Source organism: Oratosquilla oratoria, chromosome 10 (assembly GCF_046742065.1).
Source record: "Oratosquilla oratoria isolate Oo_2021 chromosome 10, ASM4674206v1, whole genome shotgun sequence".
NCBI classification, from domain to species: domain Eukaryota; kingdom Metazoa; phylum Arthropoda; class Malacostraca; order Stomatopoda; family Squillidae; genus Oratosquilla; species Oratosquilla oratoria.
Genome location: NC_134786.1, coordinates 44,122,582 through 44,132,581, shown reverse-complemented (window position 1 = coordinate 44,132,581; position 10,000 = coordinate 44,122,582).

The following is a 10,000-nucleotide window of genomic DNA, read 5'->3' as shown; positions in this document are numbered from 1 at the left end:
GTTTGAGACCATTGTTTCTTGTCTGATTCTCATTCAATGTAAAAATTTGGTCACTTTTGATGTTGTCAATTCCCTTTAAAATCTTAAAGACCTGTATCAAGTCACCTCTGAGTCTACGCTTTTTTTAGGGAAACCAGATTCATGTGCTTAAGTCGATTTTCGTATGATTTATTTTTTATATTTGGAATCAGTTTTGTGGCTCGCCGTTGTACTTTTTCCAATCTGTCAATGTCTTTAATGAGATTCGGTGACCATACGGAAACAGCATATTCCAAATGTGGACGAACTAACGATTTATATAGCTTGTTAATGAGTAATGGACTTTTGAAATCAAAAGATCGCGCAATCAATCCCAGAATCTTATTTGCTTTCTCAGAGGCTGAAATACACCGCCTGGATGATTTGAGGTCATTACTGATAATTACGCCGAGATCTTTTTCAATATCCACTTTTGTTAACGAATTTCCAAATAACTTGTAATCGTACTTACTGTTATTTTTACCTATGTGCATTACCTTGCATTTACTTGTGTTAAATTTCATTAGCCACTTTTCAGACCATTGCTGTAATTGATCTAAATCTTCTTGAATATCTAATTGGTTTGAGTGATCATTTGCCACTCCGCACAGTTTTGTATCATCAGCAAATTTGGAAACAGTTGATTTTAGTCCATGGTCTATATCATTTATATATACTATGAATAGAAGTGGCCCAAGAACGGAACCCTGAGGAACTCCACTTGCAACACTTTTCCATCCAGAATTTTTCCATTTAAAACAACTCTCTGTTTTCGACCTTTCAACCAATTACTAGTCCAACCTAATAGGCTACCATTTATTCCATGCAAAGCTAATTTAGTAAGTAGTTTTTCGTGTGGGACGGTATCAAAAGCTTTTGCAAAGTCTAGATATATTAAATCTATATTGTTTCTTTTGTCATAATTCGAGATAACTGTGTTATAGAATTCGAGTAAGTTAGTCACGCAAGAACGTTTCCGTCTGAAACCATGCTGGCTATCATTTATCAAACGGTTACCTTCTAAATGATTTTCGATAGCATCTCTGATGATAGTTTCAATTATTTTTGCCCAAGGTGTCTCCTGGCAAAGCAATTGCTTTATTGTGCTTTAAGAGAAAGCAACTAAGCTCTCATCTAACTCAGGACAACTAGTAGGTTCTAGTTGATTCTTGTATTTCTCTCTGAAATCTGTTTCTTCCTGAATTGAACAGACTGATGAAATTTGTGATTCCACCTCCTCAGTACTCTCAATTAAAATCTTAATGAGTTTTGTACAAACTTGAAAACATCGTATTTGTGTACCTTTTCTTAAGACTATGTCTTTATTCAAAGTACTAATCACGAATATTTCTACCATGTTCTTATTTGTCTTATAAATCCCAGAATCCAATTTCAACCTTTTAATCTAATTGAATCCGGGATGGTTGAAATTTTAGTCTACAGTGACTCTGTTCAACTGCACATCTACCCTGTTAATTGCTCTGGAGTGCAATAATGTCGACTTTATTACGCCTTCCACAATCAAAACTTTATTTGAAGTTGATGAATTAGTAATTTCTAGGATTTCTTGAACATTTGAGTAGGGTTCACGATATGTGACTTTATTTTCTGTTAGTCTGGACCACTCTGCCCCGCTATCTTAAATATAATTGTTATCTTTCCTACATATTTCTAGAGATTCTGTGATTACTGTTACTGACTCTAAATCTGATTGATTTAAAAATGGGATTAACTGTGATTTCACTAAGATCTCTTAACTCAGCAGAACATATGATCATGCTCTCTTTTCTCATAGCTGCAAATCCTATCAGTAAATCTCCTGGAAAAACAGATTCTTCTACAACTATCCAGTTACTCCTTGCAATGAGTAATGGATTGGTTCCAAAATTTTCGCTCCTGGTTTCAACTGCTTTAACATTAACTACAGATCCTGTATCAATAAATATTTGAATATTTTTATTGAACACTCTACCCGCAATGAGAGCTCCAACAGAAGGCATTTAAAATGTTCTAGTCAGTTTACAGCTATCTTTGATGTTGGGGCTTTCTTTCACCCTTCTATCACTGTAAGAGGCTGGTAGATGAAGGTAGATAAATAGGTAAATAGAGGGGTATGTGACGAGAAAATAATTTTTACGAGTTTAATGTTTTGAAAATAATGGCCGCGAGAGAGTTGCGGAGTTGCATGATCTTGTTCACCGTCTAAAGTTTGTAAACACAGCTAGGGTATCGATATTGGCGCTAATGTGACGAAATGTAAACACTAACTCTTCGAGATCAAGATTGCTTGAGTAAGCAGTATTGCTTGACACGGTGTAACAGTCTTTCTGATTGGAGAAGGGTGGAGAGAATTTTTTCTTTGGATGAATTAAGTAGGGACGTCGGAACAGAGTTGACTTAGTGAGTGGATTGGGGATCCCAGGCAGGAGTCTTCTGGTGTACATAAAAGAATTAATTTGTAGAAGATTGAAGATAATCAAGGAAATATTTCAACCGTTTAAATATCCTACAAGAAGCATATACTAAATGGAACTTGACTAAGTAGGATGAACTGAGGTATGGGGCCTACAGATGAAAATAATGAAAATTGAGTGACAACTTGCATTAAGACAATGATGAAAAGAAAGTGAAAATAAAGAAATATAGTACCATAGAAGGAACATTTAACAGAATTAAACCAGTAATTACGGAGAGAAGGGACCTGAAAGTGATGGGGGACGACAGTGGTGACTGTGGTGGGATGAACCTCCGAAGTAATTACAAGATTGAGTGTAACATAAGTCTACGGGTACGGGTACACCAATCTACAGTGCATCCAACCACAACCACACAGTGCACAACCACAACCAACGTGTATGCCAAATCCAAAGGACCACAAGACGAGGAACGAGGGGTATACAATACCACGAGTGAACGAGGTACAGAGATCTACAAGGCAGGGGATGAGCCACTACAAGCAACAGTGAACAAGGACTGACGAGGGACGACGAGATTGACATACGTAAGGAAGACTACGTGGAGGCAGTCAAGTCAAGCCGACTTTAAAAACACTGAAGATAGTCTGACATTGTTGAAATGTATGGTGCTTGTGATGGGTGAAACTATTTGGTGTCAAGCAGAGATACTACCTGTAGCTTTGGTCAGACATGAAGACCTTGGACCTGCTGTGTGTCAGACTCGGAATCTTGCCAATACATAAGGACAATACAATTAAGTATTGAACTCTTTATGTAATGAAGCATTGGAAATTCTTAAGCAGTGTGTGTCCTAGACTAATGTGAATTAAGTGTGTATGAAACAGATATGAAAATATGCAGAGGCAATATGTTATGTATATAACTTTTATTGCATATTGCCTATCTCAACATCTTTGAAAAGATGATAACATTCTCCAGTGAGATCTAATGTTCTTAATGAAAGAAGTGAGTTTTGCGGAAAAAAAGAAAGAAAAAAATCATAGCTTTATTACAAATTAATTTGTATTTATGTATATTGTTGTTTCTGTCAAGTATGCTATTCACCATTTTTCTGATTGATTTGTTTTCTTTTTAAAAGTGCTATTGACATTTATGCATTTTGGATGGGTTGCTTGTTTCTTTGAAATGTTATATGTGTAACAGTCACTCTTGTTCCTAACCCAATACTGTCTATTTGTATTTTTATGGGCAGCTCTGTAGTGTTTTTTATTTTTCTACTTTTATTTGTCTGATTAATAGTTTTATCATATGTTTCATATTTTTTCCACGTGTGGATGGACAATGTTGTATAAAAATAATTACTTTTTTATATTTGTCTGTCTGGTAGGTGATTAATCGTTCATCTTTCTACCCCCGTCTTCTCCCTTCTCTCCCTCACTGTTCTCCTCTCTCCCTCACTCTCCCGCTCTCTCCCTCCCTCACTCTCCTCCTCTCTACCTCCCTCACTCTCATCCTCTCCCTCATCACTCTCCCCCTCTCCTTCCCACTCCTCTTCCTCCCTACCTCTTCTGCTCTCCCTCTCTTCCTCTCCTCCTCTCCCTCCCTCCCTTTTCTCCTCCCTCCCTCACTCTTCTCCTCTCCTTCCCTCACTCTCCTCCACTCCCTCCCTCGCTGTTTCCCCTCTCCTTCTTTTACTCTCCCTCTCTCTGCCTCCCTCACTCTCTCCCTCATTCGCTCACCCCCTCTCTCCTTGTCACTCTCTACCTCTCTCTCCCTTACTCTCCCTACTCTATTCTCCTTACTCTACTCTCCCTACCCTACTCTCTCTCCTTTACTCCCTTACTCTACTCTCCCTCCCCTACTCTCTCTCCTTTACTCCCTTACTCTCCTTCCCCCATCTCTTTAACACCGCCGGTGAATCACGTCTCCCCCCCAGAATAATACAGCAAAGACATCAGGCCCCTAGCGATTGTTTATAAACTTTAGACGAAGAGTGAGATTATGCAACGCCTTCGCCTAGACTGTTATTTACCATACATCAAACTCCTAAAATGAAATTCTCACCACCTACCCCTCTATCTACCTTGTCTACCTACATCTACCAGCTTTTTACACCACTCAATGTAACACGAAGCCTCCTTTAGGCTGCATTAAGTTACGTGTCAAAAATTATCTCTTCTGATGAAATAATATTTTTTTAATTTCGGGGATTTAGCCCCCCAACCTCCGTGTTTCCGTTTTTTATATAGATTTTATAGGATTTGTTAAATATATCAGTTTTAAGAATATAAATGCTTCCGGCTATAGTCCGGAGAAAATGTATTCTCTAAATGTGCGCGCACAAATCATATATATATACATATACATATATACATACATGTACATATATATACATATATATTATATATATATACATATGTATATATATGTATGTGTATATATGCATATATATATGTATATATACATATATATATACATACACATACATACATATACCAAGGCTTTTTCCCCCTTCCAAGGGAGGTAGCCAAAAAGAAAAGGGCATAAAAGTCATTCCCACCCATTCCATCCCTGAATACACTCCACATCCCTCCACCCTCCCTCCCATCTTAGCACCTCCTGGATGACGGGTCATCCCTGCACCTTGTCCACTGCCCTGGGTCAGAAGCAGCGTCACAAGACACAGCACATCCACAGCAAGGCCGCTTCATCAAATCAGCGACCCCCCCTCTCCGTCCCCCCATGCATAAAAGAAGAAGACGGGGAGAAATCCCTTCGGGCTGCGTCAAATTTTGCTCACACATACTACCTCACCCCCCATCCCCCGCCCATTCCACCTCATACATCACAACATCATCCATATACAATTATTCTCCATTCACCCCTGTCTTCTGTCCTCTCCCGTCCTTCCTCAACAGACATTCCCCTCTTCCCCAAAGCCCCCTTCACCCCATCCATCCACCTCATCCGAGGACGTCCCCTCATGTTCACTCCCTCCACATCTGCCTTCCATACCTCTTTTACTAGTCTTTCTTCACTCATTCTTTCCATGTGTCCAAACCATCCTAATACTCTTTCATCAACCCTATCTCCCAACTCCCTTTCCACCCTTGTTCTCCTCCTCACCTCCTCATTTCTCACTCTATCTAGCCTAGTAACCCCCATCATACTTCTCAGACACCTCATCTCAAACACAATCAAACTCCTCTCTTCCTCTCTTGTGTTCCATGTTTCTGCCCCATACAGTGCTGTTGGCACAATCACTCCTTCATACAGTCTGTATCGTTCACTAGGTACGGGTACTGGTATATGTAGATTCGTATTAAGTTTATACCATTTTATTCAAAGCTTTCAGGTTTTGCAGTTATGGTATATACACTGTCAACTGTTAAATAGAACGATACATTAATATAACTGTTTATCACACCACTTCTTGTTGCACAACACCTGTCATCGTCCCAACCCCTCGTCTCGGCCACGCTACCCTCGTGGTCATTGCCCGGAAGTGACATCTCAGCACTTTGGTGTGTTGGGTTTAGTCTTTAGTCTTTACATTAATTTCGAGAAGGTCCGTTGTCTCACATGGGTGGTGCAACTGCATTGATTATGTATTGTTGTCTATTATCATACATGTTAATTATATATCCAGGGGAGGATCGTTAGTATACGTAATTTGTGTTTTGTGTTTGTTTGGTTACTCGGATGTTCATGTGCGTTCGTATGTCTGTTTGGTGGTCGAGTTGTTGTTGCCGACCCGAAGGTTGCTGACTAAGTTCTTAGTCAGCTAGAAGGGCCTGACATTGAGTGGGTGAGTGAGTGAGGGAGTGAGTGAGGGAGTGTGAGCGAGTGACGTTACTCATCATGTATATGGTGGCGTATACATATCGCTCTCCCCCTGGGGTTAGGTGGCTCCCGGCACCTAGGGTACATGGTTTACAAAAGTATTTATATGGATAATACATCGAGAAAAAAAATTCAGAGACACAAAATCCTGTGGGGTTAAAAATGTGCAGATGGGGGGGTGTTGTTGAAGTGAATCTGAGGTCCCAAGGGGGATCATGAACTGTAATTAAGGGGTAGCGATGTTGTGTCTCAGAAGTGTAACGTTGTGTCTCACCAGATTACATGTTCTATTGGATTTCACATACACTGTTTAATTCACTTTTTAAATGTTATTGTTTTTATGGTTTAACACTATCACTGTTGGGAGTGTTGTTTTTCTAGACACTGTTCTATGGTCAGTTTTGTGTGTCACATTGCACTTGTTTTATTTCATAGTATGGATATATAGTTTCTGTATGAATTTTTATAGTATTTAAGATATTGGGTGAGACACAAGAATAAACTTAATCTAGGTTTACAACAATTTGGGTATGGAGGTGGAAAGGTTTTGGAAGGTGTTACTTCATGCAACAGAATATGATTATTATTATTAGTATAAAGAGCATGATTAAGAGGGAAAGGGCTGTGGAGTTATATGGAAGAATCCTATGATGTAAGTCGAATGAGTCCATGTCAAATCTAGTAAAGTTATTGCATATCTATAAATATGAAATGGTATTAGGAATATGTGAAATTGGTATTTGATTCACACATATATATATATATATACAGGATATACAGTGTAAAAGGTTATATAAAATATTGTGAAGAAGAATTATTTGACATTGGCAAATAATTATGTGATTATAATAGTTATTGAGAGATATATTTAAAATACAGTATTTTTAAATAATAAATTGGTACAGTATAAGATGGAAGTATGCAAAAATGATTTTAACTTAGTTGTGTAACTTAATTAAGTAGCTTAGTTTTATAATAAGATAATGTTGTTGAAATATTAAATCACTAAAAGTTACATATGTTATATATATGTAATCATAGGGTACCTTTATGGGTATATTCCCGGTTATCGATAATTATATCGATGTGCTTCCGGTCCGTCAGGTGTGGCTGTGGCGGTCCGTAGACTTGTTTGTAGTTACGCGTTGAGAGGGGCGTAACATCACCATAGAAATAGGGTACTGGGGAGAGATGAGCAGTGTGTGGAAATATCTCTTGATGAGGGTAGTGTCTCGTTGATGTTCTCGTAAAAAAAAAGGAAAGCAGTATCAGGGATTCAGAAATGGATAGGTAAGGTAATAGTAGTAATGATACTATTACGTATTTGAAAAGGGTGTTGGTTGGGTTACCTTATTTAGAGGCTGGTAATTATTGTTGAGTCGGCGATAACGTAGGTGTTGTGCATGGTGTGGTTTTGCTGCCACCAGGTGGTGAGAAATTTTCACCACCGCTTCTTTTGGAGGAACACAATTGGTGCAGAGGGGTGCGCAGGATGAGTCCTCGATAGTCTTTTTTTCTGGTAGTTAGTTTGTTTCTTTAGAGACGTGGGCGCGGTCACCGCTTGCCACCAGTAATAATGTATCGTTCACTAGGTACGGGTACTGGTATATGTAGATTCGTATTAAGTTTATACCATTTTATTCAAAGCTTTCAGGTTTTGCAGTTATGGTATATACACTGTCAACTGTTAAATAGAACGATACATTAATATAACTGTTTATCACACCACTTCTTGTTGCACAACACCTGTCATCGTCCCAACCCCTCGTCTCGGCCACGCTACCCTCGTGGTCATTGCCCGGAAGTGACATCTCAGCACTTTGGTGTGTTGGGTTTAGTCTTTAGTCTTTACATTAATTTCGAGAAGGTCCGTTGTCTCACATGGGTGGTGCAACTGCATTGATTATGTATTGTTGTCTATTATCATACATGTTAATTATATATCCAGGGGAGGATCGTTAGTATACGTAATTTGTGTTTTGTGTTTGTTTGGTTACTCGGATGTTCATGTGCGTTCGTATGTCTGTTTGGTGGTCGAGTTGTTGTTGCCGACCCGAAGGTTGCTGACTAAGTTCTTAGTCAGCTAGAAGGGCCTGACATTGAGTGGGTGAGTGAGTGAGGGAGTGAGTGAGGGAGTGTGAGCGAGTGACGTTACTCATCATGTATATGGTGGCGTATACAGTCTCCTCTTAGCATCCATTCCCAAATGTCTATTCCTCATTACACTCTTTAATCCAACAAGGCATTTACTCGCTTCTCTCAATCTACATTCTACCTCCACCTTCACTCCACCTTTTCCTGCCACATTTGCACCCAAGTATCTAAAACTATCCACCTCCTCCAGTTGCTCTCCCTTTATGCTCACTTCCAGTCTACTGCCACTTTCACCCCTTGTACATCTCATCACCTTACTTTTACCCACATTTATCTTTAGCTTTCTTCTATCACATACTCTCCCAAACTCTGTCACCAACTTCTTCAATCCCTCCTCCGATCCTGCCACAAGTGCAGTGTCGTCCGCAAACAACAGCTGGCTCACCTCCCACTTTTCTCCATTTTCTTTAACCATCTCCAATCCCTGACCCACTACCCTTGCATTTACCTCTCGCACTACCCCATCCATGTATAATTTGAACAGCCAGGGCGACAAAACGTATCCTTGACGAAGTCCCACCTTTACCTCGAACCACTCACTCTCTCCATTTCTAATCCTGACACAAGCTCTACTACTCTCATAAAAACTCTTGACAGCTTCCAGAAGCTTTCCTCCTATCCCGTATATCTGTATAACCTCCCACAGTGCCTTTCTGTCTACCCTTTCATAAGCCTTTTCCAGATCCATAAAAGCCCAAAAAACATTCTTCTCCTTTCCTATAGCTTTCTCACATATCTGTCTTACCACAAAAATCTGATCTACACAACCTCTACCCGTCCTAAATCCACACTGTTCCTCACCAATTACTCCCTCTGTTCCTCTCCTAATCCTCTCAATCAAGATCCTCCCATAAGCCTTCCCAACTACACTTAACAAGCTAATCCCTCTGAAACTACTACATTCACACTTGTCCCCTTTTCCCTTGTAAAGAGGAACTATACAGGCACTCCTCCAGTCCTCCGGCACTCTACCCTCTCTCCAGCAAACATTAAATAACCTCACCAGCCAGTCAACCATCACTGTACCTCCTTTTTTTAGACATTCTGCGTGGCATCCATCCAGACTAGGTGCCTTACCTGCTTTCATCACCTTAACAACTGCCTTCACCTCATCCTTCCTTATTTCTCCTCCATTTTCCTCACTCATCACTCTCATTTCTTAGCATTTCCCACTGCAGCTATCTTTCGCTCCCTATCCTCCTTCACATTTAGCAACTCCCTAAAATATTCTGCCCATCTTCCCCTTACTGCCTTCTCTTCCATTATCATCTCTCCATCTGCACCTTTTACCTTTTCTTCTCTACTTGATTCGCCTCCTCTTCCTCTCTTAATTTATTTCCAAAACATTCTTTTTATTACTTTCAAAAATTTCTGTCATACTCTTACCCTATTCCACATCTGGTCTCCTCTTTGCCTCCTTTACCTTTTGCTTTACTTCTCTTTTCATTTCTTTGTACCTCTCATATGACTCCCTCGTCCTATTTTGTAACCAATCTGTGAAAGCTCGCTTCTTCTCTTCTACAACCTTCTTTGTTTCCTCATCCCACCATTCACTACCCTTCCTTCTA